General features: G+C 36.4%; 1 protein-coding gene across 1 annotated transcript in view; it reads right to left on the reverse strand.

The window, feature by feature from the left end:
- CELF2 (CUGBP Elav-like family member 2) overlaps positions 1–22,798 on the reverse strand; it is a 558,210-nt gene that overhangs the window by 431,071 nt on the left and 104,341 nt on the right. The window contains exons 3-4 of the mRNA XM_071803529.1: positions 22,130–22,172; positions 21,361–21,396 (exon numbers count right to left, since the gene is read on the reverse strand). The gene's annotated coding sequence lies outside the window, so the exon portion shown is untranslated. The remainder of the gene's footprint in view (positions 1–21,360; positions 21,397–22,129; positions 22,173–22,798) is intronic.

Here is a 22,798-nt window from a genome sequence, read left to right on the forward strand (position 1 = left end):
GGCATCAAGTGTCTTTTTGTTCTCCTTGTGATTTCCTTTGTACAGTAAGCAGCCTGCTTTGAATGACCTTTTCCTTTTCATTTTCTGATGCCTTTTACCTTCATGTTCACATAAAACACACCAGGAAAGTAAATTATCAATTCAGTTTTAGCGCCATCAGGGATGACTCCTACATTTGTATCACTATCCACTCAAACAGGACACCCATGAGTAAAGAGTTAGGTATAATGTTGTGGAACCAGTCTGACCAGAATATCTGCTTATAAAATGGGGAAGAGTCCACTGGGCCACTGAATCCAATCTGCTCATCACAGGCACCCACACCATATAATCCCTTTCAAAAACTATTTAATAGTCCTTCTCAAGACCAACTAGAGTCCCATTTCCTTTATTATTCTTACTGGAAAACTGTTTCAGAACCTTACTCACCAGAGGATTAGAAAACTATCTAATTTCCAGACTAAATTTATTCATAGACAATTTATAGCTATTTGTTCTTGGACAAGCATTGTTTTTTAGTTTAAACTGTTCTTTTCCCTGGTGTTTACTTACCTGATAAGTTTATAGAGAGCAATCACATACTGTCTTCATCTGTGTTTTGCAAAGCTAAATAAGCCAAGCTCTCTTTTGTCCTTCTGCAAAAGAAACACACTGTTTCTGTGCTCATCCTATCAGCCTCTGCTTGTGTCTGTCAATGTTTGAAAGCATGTTTTCATATAAGAGTGATCAGCAATACCTACTGTTTTCCCAGTGAAGTCTCAATAGCATGGGAAGAGTGCCAACAATAACAGAAATACTTGTCACATCCTTTTTCACAATTGTGTCCTACCACTCCAATAGTCCTGTGATCCATCTGTAACCTCTTTCCAATCCCCTTGTTTTTTTCACTGTATGTATAGAATAGTTTGGGTTGGAAGGGACCTTCAAAGATCACCTAGTTCAAGCCCCTGCCATGAGCAGGGACATCTTCACCCAGATCAGGTTGCTCAGAGCCCCGTCCAGCCTGGCCTGGGATGTCTCCAGGGATGGGGCATCCACCACCTCTCTGGCCAACCTGGGTCAGTGTTCTACCACTATCATAATAAAAAATTTCTTCCTCATGTCTCGCCTGAATGTCTTCTGTTTTATTTTAAAACCATCACCTCTTGTCCTCCCACAACAGGCCCTGCTAAAATGTCCGTCCCCATCTTTCTTATTGGCCCCTTTTAAGCACTGAAAGGCGGCAATAAGGTCTACCTGGAACATTCTCCAGGCTGAACACCCCAACTCTCTCAGCCTGTCCTCCCAGCAGAGCTGTTGCAGCACTGGATCATTTCTGTGACTTCTCTGGTCCCTCTCCAACAGGTCCATGTGTGTCCTGTGCTGAGGACCCAGAGCTGGACCAGCACTGCAGGTGGGGTCTCACCAGAGCAGAGCAGAGGGGCAGAATCACCTCCCTGACCTGCTGCCCACGTTCCTTGTGATGCAGCCCAGGACACCATTGGCTTCTGGGCAGCAAGCGCACATTGCTGGCTCCTGTCCAATCTCTCACCCACCAGCACCCCCAAGTCCTTTTTGACAGGGCCGCTCTCAATCCCTTCATCCTCAGCCTGGATTGATACTGGGGGTTGCCCCTATCCAGATGCAGGACCTTGCACATGGCCTTGTTGAACCTCATGAGGTTCACATGGATCCACTTTATTTCCGTTTAGCTGACCTTCCTCACGGTTTCTGTGTTAATTCCAACTTTTTCTAACAGAAGTAATGATTTTTCATATGTTAGCAGAGGAAATATTCTAGTAAATTTGAAATCTCTCTTAAGTAGACATTTATTTTGTCACTGATACTACTGTATTTGTATATTTTTTTATTTTCCTGCTCTTTCAGAGATGATTATCATTTTTTACAAAATAAGTTTTAAAGTATTATATACTTTTAAATTTATAGTTTTCCAAGGTCAATTTCTTAATTATAGGATTAATTATAGCTAGTTTCTAGTTACATAGTACTTATCTGGCTTAGCAAGTTTCTCATGCATGATTGTATGTATTGGTACTATAAGAGTTGTGTGTTAGTAATTTTAACCAAATGGTCCCCTGGTCAGGGATTTATTGCTCACCTCTTTAGGCTGCAACTATTAACATTCAGATCAACATTTTCATTAGCCAGACTTTTTTTGCCCTTGTATTCAGACTAAAGACCTGACTGTGCAATGATCTGAGCAAACTGGTCTGGCCTTGTGGCTAATCGTATTTTGAGTGGGAAGTTGGACTAGAGACCCTCTGAGGTCCTTACCCACCAGAATTATTCTAGGAAGGTAAGATCTACATTTTTTTTGGTCCTGTGTGTTATGACCATCAGTTCTTTTATAACCCTGGGGAGATGAACTACAAATGGGAGCTCCCAACAGATGGGAGCAAAATGGAAGGTTTTACTTAAACTCTTGGAGAGTAGGGAGTAAGTGAAGACCATTGCAGACATTAGTCTCAGTGCCCAGAGAGCTGAGCCACAAAGTTTTTGACATTGCACTTTGAAATGAAGCCTGGAAACCCAAGCTTTGCTCAGCCTGTTTTGGCCTTCTGGCTCAAATTCTCCAGCCTGCAGAATGTCCAGTGGGTGAGATTTTCTAGTCCCTAAATCACTTCTGGATTCCTAAACAACTTCTTTTATGCTTATGTTAGATTGTTAAACTCCTTCCAGGAAAGCTAGGAAGCAAACATCAAGTTAGCATGAGTTCTTCCACTTGAGCTTAGGTTAGTCCCTGGATGCTGAAGAGAAATTAAAAAAGATTACTCCAATGACTCAGTTGAATGTAGAGATGAAGAGAGGTGGTGACAAGCCCAGTGTTCACACACTTTCCTATGCCTGGGACCTGAACGGAGCTGAAGGTCCTGGGTAATTCGTGCTTTTTTATAAGATTTTACTATTTTTTAAAGAGTTTTACCAAATTTAATTAGTAATTGCTCAGGTTGGTCACTATTGTTCAAATATAACATAATCTCAAATATTCTTTTCCATTTTTAACCTTCGCAATGGATGGTGTTGAAAGAATTTTGACAAATGCTTCAGCTGATTCAGTTATAGTCAGTGTACCTGGCACAGTCAGGATCAAGGAAAGACCCACAGATGATTAAAAATAATAGTAAAATAAAACTATCTACTTTTTATTTATTTTATAACCCTGAAGTACTACATCAATACAAGAGGGACCTAATTTCTCCACTAACTCTGTCTAATGAAGACTGAAATTTAATAAACTTGTAAGAAAGCTGCATCACCATGAACTAAGAGACTTCAAAATATGACATTTAGTTCATTATTTATTAACCTATCCCCTAGGAACATGACAGAGGGAATGCAGACTATCCATATTAGAAGCTGTTTCATCTTTAAGAGATAATGGAGACCCCATTTCCTTTGCACAAGATTTATATTATAAAGAGGAAATGAGATCTAAGATGCAAAATTTATACCACTCATGATTTCTTTTCTCCCATGGAAGGCTGAAAGAACATTCCTTTATACATTGAATGTGCTTAGCATCACATGCTTTAGAAGTGTAACATGTTTTTAAAAATCAGAATTTCCTGTTCAGGAAAGAAATAACAAATGCACGTATGTTGAAACAAATGCAATAGAGTAATGTCCATCTAGACTTTAAAACAAAAAAAAAAAGCAAAATCCACAGTTAAAAAGATGGAGACTGGAAAACTAAATATACTAAAACATCTTTTTGCTAAAACTAAGAGAATAACAGCTATAAAAGTCTTCTCCAACCAGCCAGAGAAATTACATTTCAGGTGCAGAATGGTTATTCCTATTTCTCTTCGATGTATTTAATTTTCATTTCCTGGTTTAAAAGAAATGCAAGACCCACACTAATCACAGCTTATGGACCATAACCAGAAAGCAGAAAAATTTCTACTCCTTCTGGGATGACTCCCAGTTTAAGCAGTGTGACTGGGGTCAGAATCCGGTGCACACAATTAACTTCTGTATCTGTAATGCTCATTTCCAAAATTACTGACTCTGTTCAGCAAACTGAGCCCAACTAGCAACCTTTATGTCTACTGGGAGTACCCCTGACTTCTGCAGAGTTTTGGTGAAGAGAAGTGTTTGCTGGCATGCATTAGCTTGCAGATAGCAACCTAGACTTTTTAATGGTTTTGGAAGTGTTTTTGTGATGTTAGCTGACCAGACCTGGAATCTCAAATAAAATAAGTTTTCCATCATTAAAGTACAACTTCTAAGACATGAACTTGAGTCGTTAGAAATAAGTTCATATCTACACATGTGCTACACTTTCTTCTTACAGAGAATGATCTATAAGATATAAAATCATTCCAATAAACCGCTTTAATGATATGGTCCATAAATGTACTTAATTTTTCTCTTTGACAATGAAAATGAGTCAACAAATTAAAGGTACAACGGCAAGAAAAAAATACAATGGCAGGACATGAATTATTTTAATACCTTACCAACTGAGCCACTGGTACTTCGCAATTCATGAACAAAATTTCTATTACTACAGAGTCATGCTTTTATTGACTGGTATAAAAACACCATTTTGTATCTTTTTTTCATCCTGCTGTGTTTCTATTTTATTGGAAGTGTCCTGTAACAGGTATAACATCAGCTCAGATTACCAAGAAATCTATAAAATAGCTTCCTGCTACTACCTTTGGTGCAGATTGAAAGAATACATTATGATCCCACTGAGTAAATGATAAAAGCTGTTATTCACAGGCAAACATGATTTATCCTCACGTGTTCAAAATTCTGAATATACCCACTTTATTATTAAATTATGAAAACATTTCACTCACATTGATTAGGAACACAGATATATAATTAATGAGAGGCTATTAGGAAGCATATGTTCCAAATTTAAGTTCTGAGGTTTGTGACTCATGGTAGGACCACAAATATTTCATGCAAATGGAACTGGACAGATACAGCTTCATAAATGTTCCATTGTGGTACCAGAAATACACGTTAATATTTTCTATTATTGATTACAAATTGGAAATTATATTACCTGGTTCAGCTTAAGTTTTACCAAGTGCTGCTTGTACATCAAATACAGATAAAATTGTAAAAGAAAATTGGATTTTAAAAAATTATGATTTCTCTTTCTTCAATACAGAATATTTTCTTTGATACAGTGTAAGATTAGAAGACATTCCTATTAAAAGTTATAGTTTTGATATTTTCAAGTTCTATGCCAGGCTATATTAAGACTAGTTACCAGCTCCAGAATGAATTTATCTGTCATATCACTGAGTATTTGTTCAGCATCTAAGATAATTATTTAAAGACATAAAAGACTCAAGCAGAAATGATGTCTATTGTTCTTATTACAATAAAGGATGGTTAGAATTGCGAAAAGTACTTAATTTTACACAAAATTTGTTCTTAATAAAATCAACAGGTCAAAACCTGAGAGGTTTGAAAACCTCTCCCTGGGTACCTCTTCATCACAATCAGGCAGCAAAGTTTTATGTCATCTGGTCACCGAAAGAAAAGCGAGTCTATTTACAATAACGCCATTGTGCAGAGAATTGTACTAAGTATTTGGATTCTATCTGTATGCCATTGCTTTCAAAGATGCTCAGACTTGAAGGGTTCATAGAAAGTGTCTGTGCGGGTGCGTGTACGTGCGTGCACATTTATTTTTTATATCAAAAATGGAAGCATATAGAAAAATGGTCTCCCTGTATGCTGAATAATTTATGTCTTCCCAGTCTTGTCCTGGTTCCCTTCGCATTAATGACTGGTTTACCGATGATGTACATCAATTTACAATGTAACAATGTAGCTTTGGATTGCTTTCAACTCTAGATTGCTTTAAAAAGCAGTGAGAATACATAAAGGCATAAGAGCTTTGCAACTAGCAGTGACAGGATTCATACCAGGGCTCGGACAACCTGTACATTATTAGTTGTGAATTCTCTCTGGTTTTATTGAACACATCTTTTTAACATTGCATTGGTTTTGAAGGATAAAATGTGGAAAATATTTTCAGTATGTTCTTTTACATAAGAACTGCTCAGAAGTTGGCTGCTCTATTCACCTTAACTCCTTGCCTCCTACCCAGTTTGTATCTATATCATCATTTTTGCGTTCCTTTTTCTAAATGCCAACCATTAAAATTGTTGATGTGTGCTTAATGTGGATAAAATTATTATGTTTCTAATACCCAGCGCTAAAGATTTACTGACACCCAAGTTACCTCTCTGTAACCCTTCCAAAACACACCTGCCGAACTCTGTTGATCATCTGCCTTTTTTGCTTTTGTAATGTGAAAGCTTCTAAATCCATTTTATGACATTCTGGAAGCTACATTTTAACTGTCTCTTCAAAAATGCAAGACAAAAACCTTCTCTAGTTCAACTAGTAAAAGCCAGAAATATTACTCATCATTTAAAGACTCATCTTTGTTATATAAAATCCTAAGCGAGTTCATTTATATCAACCAATATGTATTACATTTACAATGACTTTATGAACCGTAGTAACTTATTTAATTTATTGTGCCTTTGGTACTGTATGAAGAGAACGGTAAAAGTCATATTTAATGCTTGGAGCTAACCTTAATCTCTGAAAATTGCTGGAAATATAATCTTATTCGTTTCAATGATTATAGGGTAAAGTATATACTTTATTGCCTTTAGGCTCATTTAATTCACCTGGCTTTCAGTAAAGAGGTCTGGCAAAGTGTCACTACTTCTATGACAAAAGCATAAAGGATGCGTGTTGCTTACTATTGGTGATGTGAATGCCACAGTAATCCTGCACGAGACTGTTATGGAAAAGGTACGGTAACAGCGGCAAGTCTCTGCATCTTTAGCAAGGTAACATTTTGACCCCATTTAACCTATTTTCTTCTTTTCATTCATAAAGAAGAATGTTGGACTGCAAACCTGCTACCGAAAGAAAAGAAAAAAGTAAACTACACAGACCTAGGCAAGTCATGGTACACGTTGATTTAAAAAATGCTCAATTCACTACGTACACCTTACAGCTAAAATGAAGATGAAATCTCTTCCCTTTTTCTGGCACTGCCATTGTGGTTGTGTGATACACATTTCAGTTCATCATCCCCCTCTCTATTTCCCCAGAACCCAGGGCAACAGTCACTAACGTCACTTGAGTTTTTGTGATGCTTTGCTTACTCTGCTCAGGACTGGTGGAAGGCACAGGGAATCTGAATTGTTTCATATAAAGAGAGGTTAAGTGGAAGAGAAGACATGTAACTGTCTCCTTATAGCGGTGAACTGTCAATTCATACCTAAGGTCAATACTAAGTAGGATGCTGAACTACATTATTGCCTTGTTGTCATTCAGATATTTCTATATGACAGGAAAATTACACTTTCTGAGCTGGGGCAGTGCAAAAGAATATCAAGCTACCATTACCAGTCTCAAGCTTTTGTATCATCTTTAGACTGTTGTGGGAGAGCAAGAATGCTCTTTCAGTGGGCTGAAAATTATTTACTGTGTGACTATTCTTTCAGTGTTTTTCCTCATACCAGAGCAGTGACTGTTCAATAATTACATTGTACAGCTTAAAATACAGTTAACTTTTTCTGTCTCTTCTGCAATACTCTCTTGGCGAGGAAAATCCTTCTGTCTGTTCTACCTAAAAGATTATGGCACAGATGAAATGTTCCACATTCCATAAGGATGACAATATGTGGCTGACTGACTTCAAAAGGAGCTTTTGGAACCAAATATTCAGCCAGTGCAAGTCTGACATGGCACACTTCAACGAAACATAGCAGTTTATATTAGCTGGGGGGTGTTGTCTTTCTTAAAAGTGAATCTTTTCAGGGTTGTGTAACTTGGTAAATCCAGCTTTGTTGACAATGACAAAACCGAAGTATTTTTACACTACTGTATCTAAAGATGTGAACAGAAAAGGAATCTCAGCAGGCTGGAGAAATGGACCAACATGGACATCATGAAGGTAAAGAAGGGAAATGCAAAAATCCTGAGCATGGGGTGGAACAATTCTACATACCAGTACATGCTGGGGTGCAAATGGTTGGAAAGTAGCTTGGAAAGAAACACTTGGGGTCCTGTGAGCCTCCAAGTTGACCACGAACCAGCGATGCACCCTTGTGGCAAACAAGACCAATGGCATCCTCGGCTGTATTAGGCAGAGTGTGTACATCAGGTCAAGGGAGGTGATCCTTCCTCTCTGCTCAGCACTGGGGAGACACTTCTGAAGTGCCATGCACAGTTCTCTGTTTTCCAGTACAAGATAAGCATGGACATACTGGAGCAAGTCCAGCAAAGGGCCATGAAGATGCTTAAGGGGTTGTAACACCTGTTAAATGTGGAGAGGCCAAAGCAGCAGAGTTTGTTTTGCCAGGAGAGAAGGTGGCTCAAGGGGATGTCATCAGTGTGTATAAATAACCAATGGGGAGGAGCCAGGCTCTTCTCGGTGGTGCCCAGTGACAGAACAAGATGTCATGAGTCTACATTGAAGTACAAGAAATTCCATTCAAACGCTTTCAGTGTGAGTGTCATCAAACACTGGAATAGGTTGCCCAGAGAGAGTGTGGAGTCTCAGTCCTTGAAGAATGATCTTGGGTAGCCTACACTAATTGACTCTGCTTTGAGCAGGGTATTTGAACAAGCTGTTCATTAGAGCTCTCTTCCAGCTTCAGCTATCCAGTGATTCTGTGACATAAAATATTTTTGTGCTAGAAAAATAAGTTTTAATTTAACGATCTCCAATTTATTTCCTTCTGGATAGTGTTTTACTAACTCAAAGATTTTTGTATTGCAGAACGTCTAACATAAAATCTGTGACTATTTCAAAGTTTTAAAACCCCAGATGCTGATATATAGCAACATTCCTCTTGAAAAGGATGGAAAACACAGAGATGAGTACCGAACAACTTATCTGATAGACAACATCAATGAAAATTTTAAAGAAGTTAATGGAGTTTAGGATTACAATATCAGTTCATGTATAATTACAAACTGTAGAAAGCAAAAGACCTGATACAAGTTTAATTTGTTAGAACATATCTTGAAGCCATAGCAAATTTACTAGATGTATAGTCAAATTTGGTTGAAGCTAAATTAGGCATGCATCTTGATTCTTGGTTAAAATTCTTCAGCTGCATCCTCCTAAACTGGTACAAGTAATAATAATAAAAAAGTCAGTACAAGCTGAAGCCTGCAGCTTAAATCCCATTATAAATTACACTTCAGATTTTCTAAATGAATTGTTAAATTTAGATTTAGCAATTAGCACTGCACAACATTTACCAACAGAATTAACTGTATCACTTGCTATCAAGATGACATTTCAAGCTCAATTACATTTTCATATGTCCCAGACTGGTAGCTCTGATGCATTCTAAGAAAATAAAACCTAGAAATGGGCCAACTGCAAATTGTCGTGACAAGATTCACAATAGGAAATGTTCTTTCTTCTTCCTGTGTTTTTGGGTAAAAATGCAATCTTATTGGATAAAAATGCAATCTTATTTGAACAGTGTGAAATTTTAATTCACGTTGGTGGAAATAAAATGCAAATAGTTACTTTATACAGTTCTACCATATGAGAATTGTATCTAGCAACTTTACAGGTTCCAGGAGTCTTTATTAGCAAGTACATTGGACTCCTTATTAGCAAGTACATGAACATTGCCAGGAGATACGACCTGGTGTTGCTTTTTAGTGTGATAGGGTATTACTTTGAGAACTTCAGAAGATATTTTCCACAAACAGCCAAATCTATGGAGAAACTCACAGCTGGATTTCATGTTGTGTTTACTTACTAAAGCCAACCCTTAGGAAATTTTTGTTCTGCAACTGCATAAATACTAAAATTCAAAGCCACTTACTCCTGATAACCCATTCAGAATCAAAGAGTTTAAATTTTCTTGAACTAAATTTTCTTGCTTTGAAGACATAACTAGTGAAAGATCTTAAAGTTGCTATAAGATGAGCCAGTCATACTTTGATGCAATTTTATCCACTTGCATAATAGGTTCACAATGGAAAAACATGCTCTACAGTTGCTGTTGAGATATAGACCCCAATATTCACTACCTATGACACCACTCACCTGTACCCTTTTAAACTCACTTTTGGAACAAAGAAGAACATAGAGGGAAGTGTTTGATGTCAGTCCAGGAAAAGAATAGAACTGTAGTTTAAAAAAAGGATAGGTATAAAATTCCATTTTTCTTTGGATTAGAGGCTGGAAGTATTTGAGATTATCATTCTTTCTAACCTCTTTCATGGTAAAGGACAATGAATTTCCTCATGTTTGTTCTTGGACTTGTTTATATTCTTTTTAATCCTCCAGCATCCTTCTCTTTCTCTTGGTTGTACCAGGATAGTCGCAATGCCTGTGGCTCTAAACCTGACACTCTTCAATACTTCCGCTTTCCCCAACTCCAGCTCCCTATTGAAAAAAGAATCTCTGCCTTGAAAGCTTTGACATTCTCTTCCAAATCCTTTGCTGACTTTGAAAACCTGTTCTCTCACAATGAATAGAAGCTGCATGGCCTTATGGATGATAGAATTTCCCTTTCTCCTCATCTATTTGTTGTTATACCTATGACCTGGGACTTTTCTAGGATATGAACCCTGGGAGCACATTTTCAGCAAGAGGGATGGAATGTAGGTTCCTAACATTCAATCACTTAAAATGTCAGCTAAGTACCCAAATGCCATGTGTGTATTCCAAAGCATAATCAGCATGGTCTGGTTCTGAGCACCAAAAATATTGATAACACTTCGCATATGATGTGCTATTTTCATAACAAAGGTTTATTCAGGAGAAATGTTCTGTGCAGTGTGTTCAAAATTAATTTCCATTTTTTTCGCTATTGTGTAACACAAGCTTTTTTTCCTTTATTGAAATAGTAAATGTATGATGCATGCAATACAGTATTCTGACCTGTCTTCTGAAATGTTATTGAGTTACATCTGGTTCTGTTCAACCCTTGTTAATTTGACCAGATGAGGCAGCTTGTCATGACAACATTTGGAAGGTTCATCTGACCTAACTTCAGACATATACAGTGTCAGTGTCTAAACCCTAACTAATTTCCTTAGGTTGTCTTTGTAGTTACAGGGAAAAAGAGTTGTAATTAGAATGCAATTTATATATAACAGTACAGTACAAGAGTTGATTTTTTTTTTTTAAATATAAGACAATTGAGGATGATTGTCCCAAGAGGCCTACAATTAGTCTGATAAATTCTTCCAAAATTTTTTAAAAGAACCACCTTATCTAAGAGAAATGTGGGTTTGAAGAGGGAAGTAGAAGGACTGAAGGTGTTGTGGCTAGACAGGACTCACAAGTATTAAGAGTAAATAAAATGCAAATGGGAAGTTGTGATTTTTGAAAGTCATCAGAAGTTTACTATAAAGTGTTTTCCTGAAACCTAAATGGTTACCTATCTTAGGGGTTTCATCTCTTAACATCATTGCACAGTTAAATAATAGAAACAGGCTGTTTCAGAATTTGGTTTGGGCCCAGGACTTTGATACAAAACCTAAACTTCGATAGGCAAGACCTCTCTCTGGAAGCCCTTCTTTGCTGACTCTGTGAAGAATATTTTGGCATAACCTCAGAACTGATTAAAATTAGATGACTAATTTGCTACACCTGAATCACATTCCTGAAGTCTATGGTGCAAACATATTGCTGGTTTTGCCATGAGTAGAGGCTGTTATTACTAACGTCTTTCTATCTAGGAGTCAAATACAAATTCATTGTTATTGGTCCTGTATAATTTGTATCCCGTATGGATGCAAACCAGAACTCAGTGGAGACCTTGCACATAAAGCAGAAGAGTGCCGTCCTGACGTTTGGAAGATGTGATGGAGACAACTGAGCAAAATGAAAACATTCTGCTATAAATGTAGGTGAAATCCAAAAAAAGTTTGTAATAAAACTACTTGCTTTCTCTTTTACACAGTATACATCAGGAATTTCAGCCTAGCATGGCAACCACGCAGTAAATTCTATTTGAATATAACAATTTTGTCAGAAGACTGTTTCAACTTCAAAACTGCACGCAGCGAAGAATCTAATAAATCAGTAGGGAAGTTGTGATGCTTAATTACACTCTGAGTATCTTCTTTCTACCTCTGAATTTGTCAAGCTTCATCTACCATTGCCTGGATCTTGTTATATCTTTTTCTGCTAAATTAAAGAGTCAACGATTATCAGAAATTCTTCCCTCTGCAAGTATTAGACCTTGATCAAGTCAGTTAACTTCTCCTCATTAAGTTAAGCAGCTCAAGATTCTCTCTTTAACTGATGTACAAGCTCATTCTATACACTAAGTACCAATTACAGCAATTCAAATCAACAAAAAATCCCAATATTATGAACTCGCATACCATCAAAATACAGCAGGATAAGAATAAAAGGCATCTTTCCTGACAGTCCATCTTCTCTTTTCTGAATAGCAGAAAGAGAAAATATAGATCATATAACAGAGATGATAATGGTGATAATAGATAACATGGGAAAGTTTGCTGTGTACACAAACTAGGAAAAGTCAAAGTTACAGGCAGACAATACAGAAAAAAAAAAACAAAATTGTTTTGGTTCATGAATAGTCTTCTCTAACTTAGGACACACATCTACACCAAGAAGTAAAATATCCCTCAAAAGTGTATATTTCTTAGAAGTCAAACTGAAAGATACTGGTGTCCAAAAAGAAAATTACAAAATTGAGAGAAATTTTAATGAGTTTAATGAGTTGTTTTTATTTTTTTCCAATCTGGTGTCTAATATGCACTTAAAAAAATGCTGAAAATAGAGGAAAGATCCAGTGAAACACTGGTTTGTAATGCCTTCAATGTCTTCTGATGCTTAGGCAGACAAATTTTTGGTCTACAAATGTAAAACTAGTGCCCTAACAGGAATGAAATCAGGAGTATCCCTGAGTTATTCAAACTAGAACAGATAAACAGACGGAAATATGTATCTCTTGTTGTCCTGGTATCATTAATCATATTTTTTCATAGCTTTGGTTTAAAGGACAGCAATATATTTTCTTAAAATCAGACCAGATAGTTTTTATTTACAACCAGCCAAACCTTGCTGTCACATGAAAGTTTGAGTTACATGTTTTAATTTGAGTTTTATGAGTGCTTTTTTTTTCCAATTTGTGCTCGTTGTCACTGGAATTAATCACAGAGAGTGCCTGGGTTACTAAGAGATACTGCAAATCAGATACAAAAAATTATATCTGAAGAGCACATCAGTACAGGGTGAGAACATTGGCTGGAATCTCAGCAGGGCAATAGATGTCAAGTGCAGGTTTTCCAACAGCTGCATCCAGAACACACAGAAATCTGTGAGATTCTGTGCTAAGTGTCGTTTTGGGGGTTTGGCTATGGCAAATGGTCATGTAAAAGCACGGAAAAACCAAAACCAAACAAACAAAAAACAAAACAACAAGAACAACAAAAGCCCACAAACATCTGGATTAATTTAATATCACACATCTTATACACCAGAATTTACAATGCGGTGAGTTACAACACAGCAAATGACTCAAAATCTGTCAATATTCTGAGCCAGTAGAATTCTGGCATTCATGAGCAGCATAGCACTCCTTGATAAAGTTTTCCAGTGGGTTAGTGGGTGTTTGGATCAATAGCAAAAACACATTTTAACCTGGATAACATGTTTGCATTATGGTAATAACAAGCTTCTATGAGTGCCTGGGCAGTGATTTGGCTTGTGGAAAGGGAAGGCTGGTTGTAAGCAGCCTCAAATGGCTGACCTCATTTTGAACATGCACATTGCAAGTCAACATCGAATTTGATTGTAACTAAGTGGCCAGGCCTTCCAACAAGCTGTTCTGAGGTTGTTCATTTGGAGTCCAAAATGAATAACTTCAGTATGGCTAATTCCTACAGTTTCACATATTGTCAAGCAGCTAACATGATTTGTAGGAAATTTAAAACCATACACAGTTGATCACACATACTGGACTTCTTCCATCATGGCAAGCAGAGTGGTTTGTCTAGAGAGAAAATGTGGGGTAAGGTTTGCAAGGAAGCTGCTGGTGCTCAGAACATAGACTCATAGGGTTTCTTTGGGTTCATTTTTTTTTCAGCATTTGATTTAAACCCTTTTCTACATCAAGCACTGATCACCACTTGACTTCATTGTTAACAATATTTTCAAGATAGTTCATCTTTTTTTCCATCCCTGTGACTCTTTGGTACTGTCCCTGAGTGGGAATAGCAGTAACAGTTAACATGTAACATGACATTTTAAACTTCTATTGGAAAATAAGAAGATAGACAATGCTCCTAAAAGCTCTTTCTAGACATTTTGTGGCTAGAGAGAAAAAAAAAAACAGATTTTTTTGTTTTGTTTGGTTTTCATTCTACAGAATAACAAGTGTGTGTTTGCAGAAACTTTTAAAAAGATTGGAGGAAGTCTGAGGCAAATTAGCTTGGCTTAAAATACCCATCAGTGTTCACCGTATTTCATGGCATTTAGCAATGCACGTTAATTGCGTTCGGTTTAAACTTTATGAAGCTGATTCTCCATTTTGAATTGAGGTAGGGCAAACTACTTCCAGGGCTGGTGTAAGGAGGTGGTATTAACACTTTTATCATAAGAGAACATGACTCTTGAGACACAGAGAACTAATTTGGTTACCTAAATAACATGCACAGGGCAATAGCAGTTGCAATAGGGTCTGGCACATGGTAACCAGTCCAGAAAGCCACTGGACTGCCATACATCCTACAGAATCTATGTTGACCCCATGAGGATTTCTCAAGTAACTTATGCTTTCTCAAATGCTAATAGGCATAACAGTATGAGCAAATTAATGAAACTCAGAGGGTCACATTCAGCTCCAGATTTAGACTTGAAAGGTCAAAAATACAGAAGTAGTTAGTGTATTAGGTGTGTAAGTTCCTATCACAGCCAGGGAAGGGTCGGTGCATCTTATGTGGGTACAACAGCATTTTAGATACCCATAAATGGATTAAAAGTGTAGACTTAAAAGCACAATATTAACCTCACATTGAATCCTAATCAAAAGTTTGTCACAAACCAGATTGTGTCATTTGCCTTTTCACTATGCATAGGTAGGCAGAATAATAAAAATTACAAAAAAAAAAAAATCCACATTGTTAGACTGAGGAACGGTGGGTATGTCTACAATGTAAAATTGATTTGTAGTCTGTAGTAAATCACTGGATGGAACTAGTTGTTGTCAAACAAGTTTAGCCTCAACACAGAGCTAAGTTCAGCTTTTCCATTCCAAATACTGTCTGAACTGTTGTAATTCCACTGTGATTGTTACGCTAAATCTGCACCACCCAGATATTAGGTCTATCTTTGTCACTACTTTGACAGTATTTTTCAGGTTTAGCTCTGTCCTAGACCTTTGTCTGAAGCCTACTGTATGTCTATGACTCTGAGTTCACAAAGACCTGCAGTACTAATAATATTAGCAACAATACGCAGAGGAGGGGTTAATGTCAAGAGATATTTTGGTCGAAAGCTGTGTTGCATTGGTGTCCAAAGTTTGGGCTTATGAAAATAACACAATTTCAGTCTAATCAGCTATATTAACCACAAAACTAAATATATCAAGTTAGCATCTCTTGCATAGATCATGACTGAACTATGATAATGTAGAGTTGATAAACTGTCTAGTCTGCTTAAAAATCTGACTGTGCTGCTGTGCACTCACAAGTATCTCAAGCAGGAAATGATGGAAAGCTCCACTGATCTCAAATAACTCAATTGTTTTTCCTTTTCTAATCAAATATCTTCATAGCGAGGAACCAGTAAGGCTTCATTCAGCAGGCAGTGTTGTTGCGAAAGCATGAAATATGGCACTTCACTGTTAACGTAACATTAAAGATTAAAAATGTTTATTACCTGTTATTCTTCTGTTAATTGTTTTGTGTAGAGAAAAATAGAAGTTGCTGTGCTAATGTGTAAAAAAATCACAATGTGCATTCATAGTTGAGAGCAAAGGACTGGGGCTATGAAAATTATGTAAATGATGAATTCTAGTGAAAGAACTTTCAAACCCTTAGGGTCTTCAAACAGCATTAATTCAAGAAATTAGATACAAAATTTAACTTTTTCATGCTAATAATGATTTCATAAGGAAAAACTCGTTAGTAAAGGTGACAAATATGAAGTTCTATTGAACATTTAAATTCAGGAATCTTATTATGCGCCCCTGGGATATATTTACACAGCCAATGACTCTCTGATGCTGTTAAGTAATTTATTTGAGAAAGTCTCCATTCATGAGTTTACATAAGAACAATATCAGGTTTACAAAGGCTTGTGTTGTCAGTTTAGCAAATACCTAATTCACAATGACTTTTGCCTAAGATTTTCATTAGGTTGTTCAATATTGTTTGATCATTTACTGTCAGCTTCATAAGATCATAATTTCCCCTATATGAAAAGAGGAAATTGAAAGGAGAAATAAATTAAAAAGAGTGAACTAAACTTAAATTTAAATCAGCTTTGCCACAAAGGAAAGGAGAACAATCTCATCACTTGTGATTATACTTTGCTTGGGTACAAACTATCCACATTCGATAACTTGAGGTTTTGCTGTAGTATATTCCTATGCCAGCAACACCAAAGATAACCTGGAATGTGGCACATGGTTCACTTGTTTGGGGTTGATCTGTGATGTGACAATATAGATTTTTGGCACCTTTAATTACGGAGGCCATCAATTAGATAGGCACAGAAATGAAAACACCTTAGGTCTCTCAATTTCTATGCTTATTTGTGCTGTGGTCTATAGCTTCCAGCCAGTGCTGCAGGCAACACGCAAATATAACTAAAGATGACAATTCCTGCATCAAGGACCAGAGCGGATATGACAGAGAGAAGTAACATAGGATCCCTTCATACTGAAAATAGAGCTGATCAAAACTGTCAACAGAATATTTGCCTTCTTACAGAAAATGCCGGTTCATCAATACAGAACCGTTTCTCAGGAAATGTGCTGATTTTGCTCACCTTTCTAATGAAATACAGGCAAGCCTCGAAATCTTCATTGTCTCCTTGCTAGATCATTCACCATCATTCCCCAGAGACCAACCTGGTCCTCAGGTTCCATCACAGAGGGATGCTGGAGGGGGTTTGATTCATTAAGTGTCTGAAATCACAGCTTTTTCATGTTACAACCTGCCTTCAACACTTTTTCTCCTCCTACGATGGTTCTTACCCCCCATTGCCAAGTTTTCTGCACTCAGATATCTTTCTACCCTTGTCTCTCCTGCTGATTCAGGCTAAAACTGCAACACATCATGCTTTGTGTTTCCATGGGAGTGATACAATTGTGCTCCAACACTTATCTCCATCCCTTCCCATATACTTCATTGCACGTGTCTTAAAACAGCTGAAAGTTAAAAGACAATCTGCCTATGTGTTAAATCTTTTGCCATGTGGTAGCATGGACTACACATAACCTGAGGCCAAAATAAACCCAAAAATTAAATCAAAGTTAATATTACATTAACTACTAAATTGGGTCACATTAGAGCTGCTTGGAGGACCTGATTCAAACATGAGAAGGCAAAAGTATTTTTCCTGGAAACGTCTACCATGAGAAATGAAAATATAACTTACAATTAAAACATGCAGAATTATACCATGACTATCTTGACCAAAACCCATCTTTCCAAAAAACTATATGACTAGTCTTTCACTTTTGTTCTTTACTGAATACGTATGTAAGGAGAGTGAACAGGAACAGGCAGGCAAGATGAGATTCAGTCATATTTAACACGTGTGGCACTCAATTGTAATGGCATTTGTGCAGTGGTTCTCGGATGGAGTGGTTCTCTGATGTTTCTTGGATTTCTGAAATGCAGAAAGACTCTAATTCATATAAAAATAAGCTCTATTAATAAGTAGGGTAGTCACAGGATAGGAGTGGATACTCTAAGAGAAATCACAAGGCCAGTAAGCAAGGAGCTCTGAAGGGGAAATCACAATGGAAAAATGAGAGCAGAAGAGATGAAAAATGATACAAAATTAGGCAAGGGTTCATAAGCAAAGAATGGTAGTGCTATTCAACAATACCCCAAAGTCTTATCATCACATATATTGCAAACCCAACTTCATGCCCTGTACTGAGGTACCAGAGATTTGTGGTCTGGGCTTGGCTTTGCCTCCCAGCATAGCCTTGCACATCTTGCACTCTTCTGGCAGTGTACATCCAGAAAACCATGACAAAAGGGAACCTAATGTAGTAGAGGAAGGAACAAGTAGAAAAATGAGAGTGACCGTAAATCTAGATATGCAGTACAGCATGAATAACAGACACCTGGAAATGCTGGATTTGGTGGCTGGAGAAAGGCACAAACCAGAGAAAGGCATTTCAGGTTTCAAAGCTATGGAATTGTTTCTGTGTCTCAGTATTAAGGTGCAATTTGGCTGAGCAAAGGAGAGAAGATGGTTAGAGATTATTTCCAGATACAGACATGAGAGATAAGAGGGATTTGTTGATAGTATATAATCTTTGAAAGCAAGTGGATAAGGGGGAGTGTGTGGAAGTAAATAAAAAAGTTTTAGTACAGGGAATGCTTAGAAGCAGATTAACAGTCACCAAGAAGAATTAACATCCACATCACTAGTTGCCTGAGTACTGAAAAATAAAATAAAACTATTGAAGTTTTTAATGTTAAAACATTATATAAAACTGAAGTTTGCAGCACAAATAAAAGCAAAAGGATCCGTTTCACACAATTTGTAAGAACACAGGTGAAGAGTTTATTCTGAATACTGTCACAGCATGTGGGCCTGCACAATGATTGCAGTCCTTGGTTTAAAAAAATAGTACCTACAATATTTGTTAGAAAGAGACAAAGACCTTTGATTCCCTTCCCTTCTTCAATACTAGAAGTTAGCTGTTTATGGTACTGGTGGTATTTGTTACCTTTCTACTGACATGTTTAAAAATCATCAGACTTTTAAAATAAAATATTTTCTTCCACACAGACTGGATACTATGCTAGCGGTTGAACATACTTATTATATATTATTATATATTTATAAGCAGTCACACACCATTCCAACTTAAGTGTAAAGAGTTGCTCCTCAGACTTGAGATGGTAAGATTGATTTAAGTGGAGGACAATGAGGCAAAGTGCCTGACACATTTCTCTCTAAAACAACTCCTCTCTAGATGTTCCTCACTGCTGGGAAGAACCTGGCTGCCCCAGATCAGGACTGGCTACATGGAGGAGGACTCTGTTTCCATTTCAACTAGTTTCATAGAAGAGAATAAGAACCCAGAAAGGTGCTGAGAGGACTGAATCCTCCTTGTGGAACTGTTGAAAGTTTTTTATAGTATTGTTTTCCTATGTGACACTGAGATGTTCAGAGATCACAAGACAAACAGGAAGCAACACAATACTTACTAATGAGACAGACCCACAGAAAGAGGAAGATGGATCAATCTGGCAGTAAATATTGGATTGGGACCATAAGTAGCCTGGAGGACAGTATCTTTAACCATCCATGGTGCCTGCTTCTGCTCCTGAAGTCCTGCATTGACTCCTTGGTGTCATTTGTCCCCAAAATCATACGAGGTCCTCATGTTTCCAGAGAAAATGATGCATTATCTAAACCCTTCATAGTTGAGTGTTGCTGAGGAACATCTTGACTTCCTATAACCTTGTCCAGTTCCTTTTTAAACCATTGTGTATCATCTGCTTGCTTCAGCAGCTTTCTAGTCAAAGGCAATTGTTCAAGAAATAGCATTATAACTGAATTTTTCACAGCAATAAGTTTTGTTGTTTGGTGCAAAATGCAATCATATAATATAAAGTCAGAGAATTATGTCAAACTCTGATTTCTTAATAGTTGCACATAGTGTTTCTCTACTCTTTGAAAGCACTCTTGAAAATTGCCCAAAAAAGTATTTTTTCTAAGAGAAGATAAAGAAAAATTATTTTGTAAGGGTGGAAAAAACAGGTCTTATGTAAAATTTCTCTAGCTCCAAAGAAAAGAAAAAACATCAGACATGCACTACATGGATATGCACCTACAAATTATCTTTCCTAAATAAATTGTCAATTGCTTAACTGCTGAATCAAATGCTGAACAGATACAGTCAGGATCATCCATCTGTACTAAAAAACTTGAAATTTTATTTTGATTATATTGTACAGATTTATAGAGTCCTAAAAACTGAAATTGTTTACTCTTGACCTATGGAGTTTGACAAAGTTCGGACTTGGAAAATTGCTTCCATTGGAAGGGCCAAGTCATTAATATAGGTCAGAGATATTTTTAATACTAACTTGATTCTTTCTCTAGAAATATGTACACAGTACATAAAAGTAAGAGTTTTGGGGTTTTTGTTTGTTTGATTTTTAATCAAAAGTCTACCATTCTGGCTTTTACATCAAGTCCCTTTTTATATTTCTTAAAAACAGAAGTTTGCTACATACAGCAAAGAGACAACGTAGGAAAAAATATCACTCAGACCACATGACTGATACAATTTTTCCAACAGCAAATAAAAATGGCTATTTTAGTGTAAGACTTGAACCCGAATCAAGCCCTGCATGTAATGGCTTGCAGTCTTTAAATTTAGTCATTTGGAAACCTACTGTAAAAGAAACCATGTTTATCTGTTGGATGAAGTTACCAAACATTTTCCTACAGTATTCTTCCTGAATGTTGTCAGACGACTTTCCCTTACTGTATCAATTGAACAACTGTTTATCTTTTCATCTATCTGTGCATCTATGTACATACGTATGTATGTATCTATCTGTCTATCTATTTTATATCTATATACACATATATAAATACACCCCCCCCCCCTCCTACAACAGGTGCTCAGGTTTCCAGAACACAGAGTTACACTAGCATGTGTTTACAGAAATGCGATGTTTTTAGCTAGGTGGTTAGAGTATGTTATTTAAGGAAATTAACTATGATTTATAGCAGCAAATAAATAAGACAAAGCTTGTTTAACATATCTCAGCATTAAGTACCTCCTGCATTAATTGTCTCTAAAGTCTGTTCCATTTGTTATCTAACAAGGTATGCTCCATTATTATTTTTATCCAGTTCATTGCTTGATTCTTTCTGTCCTTTCAATATTAGCTTGTCTAATCAGAAACCACTTTTGCTGGTAGTTCATTTCACATAAAAAGGAGGAATTCTTGTTTACTGAGAAAGTAATTGGATTATAATTTTGAAAAGAAAGAAATATGAATTGTAATAAATTATTTCTTAAAAAATACATGAGAGCATGAAAACCAAAAACCCAAAACAAATTAAAACCTCTAATGGATGAAAAGATTATAAATAGAATATGAAACTGGAAAGAATAATTTATCATTGTAACTTACCTACTCCGTGTTATTCTGTTGAAAAGAGATGAATATCTAAGAAAAGAAGAAAAGATTTATGTATTTACTAAATAATGGTCAAATAAATATTTATGCTTACCGTCATTTTTCTTCTAGCTTTTCAGCCCTTTAAAATTGTAATTAAACTTTAATTACAGAAAGAAAAAATATAATTTAACCACAGGTTGGTAGTTCACTATTCTGTTTCAGGTATCAACCAAATAGCATTGATAAAGTTTACACGAACACAGGCAGACTACAGTAAAGATGCAGCTGTGCATATTTAAGTGCACCTGTGTATGTTTAAGTGAAGAACAGAGAATACAGAAATTCTGTTCTGAACTCTGGGCAACATACTTTGTGTGTTCATACTGCTGATCTATCCCATACTTTCGCTGCTACTTTTAATCCCAACGTTTCAATTCACATCAAACTGAAGGATTTTTACTTTTTTTTTTTTTTAACAATTAACTAATGTTTTATTGATAATCCTGAGGTATTTCTTTTAGTTGAAACAAGGAAAACATCAAGTGTTAAATGTGTAAGAAATAACTGAAAGACAGTATGAAACTTGCCTAAAAGAAAATAAAATGCAGAGAAATGAATACGAAAAACTGGTGTAAACAAGATTACAGAAATTGGAAACAAGATCTGATAACTAAATAATAATATTATATTATAAATTTGTTTTAACCTTGAATTGCAGATAGTGGAAAAATAGAATAATTAAAACAAAATTCTAAAGCCTTATGGAAAACTTGACTCTTACCTGTTCAGCTGATTAACACCTTGAACTCTTTCTATTTGTAGACCTAACAAAGAAAAATACCAAATGAAATTAAATACACTAAATGATGTGAGACAAATAGTTATAGATTTACATTGATTTAGTTTGATTCTGTTTATCTGAAAATCATTCAGGTTTTCCTTGTTATTGAATTGCGTTTATGACAAGAATTCAGGCTTTGATCATAAATTACACATTTGGGGTTTGAAGTAATAACAAGTTGGGATTAAAAGGATTCCGTTCTTATCTATGTACCAAACAGGTTGTTTATGGTGCAGTTTACTCAGTGAATATTCTCCGATTTAGTGCAGGGAAATTGATAAAGGTAATCACCGAACATGTATTGGCTTAAAATAGAGATGAAAGCAAAATGCACCTGACTCAGCAAAGATAGGAGTTAAATGCCAGATTATCCACATAAGTCTGTCAGTAAGAGGAATTTCATGCATGACAGATGCTAAAATGGGCATTAAAATGGTCAGGACAAAAATCATTAGCAGTTCCATAAAGCACAGTGGTAAAGCATATGTATAGTGTCACATGCAAATTCTCTACAACTTCAAAAGGTTTATTTGCATGCTCCACTTCAGGCATATATGTAAACAAAACAAAAAAAAATAGGCAGTTTCTTAATAGTCACTTGATGTATCT

The sequence above is a fragment of the Patagioenas fasciata genome, chromosome 1 (assembly GCF_037038585.1).
Source record: "Patagioenas fasciata isolate bPatFas1 chromosome 1, bPatFas1.hap1, whole genome shotgun sequence".
NCBI lineage: Eukaryota > Metazoa > Chordata > Aves > Columbiformes > Columbidae > Patagioenas > Patagioenas fasciata.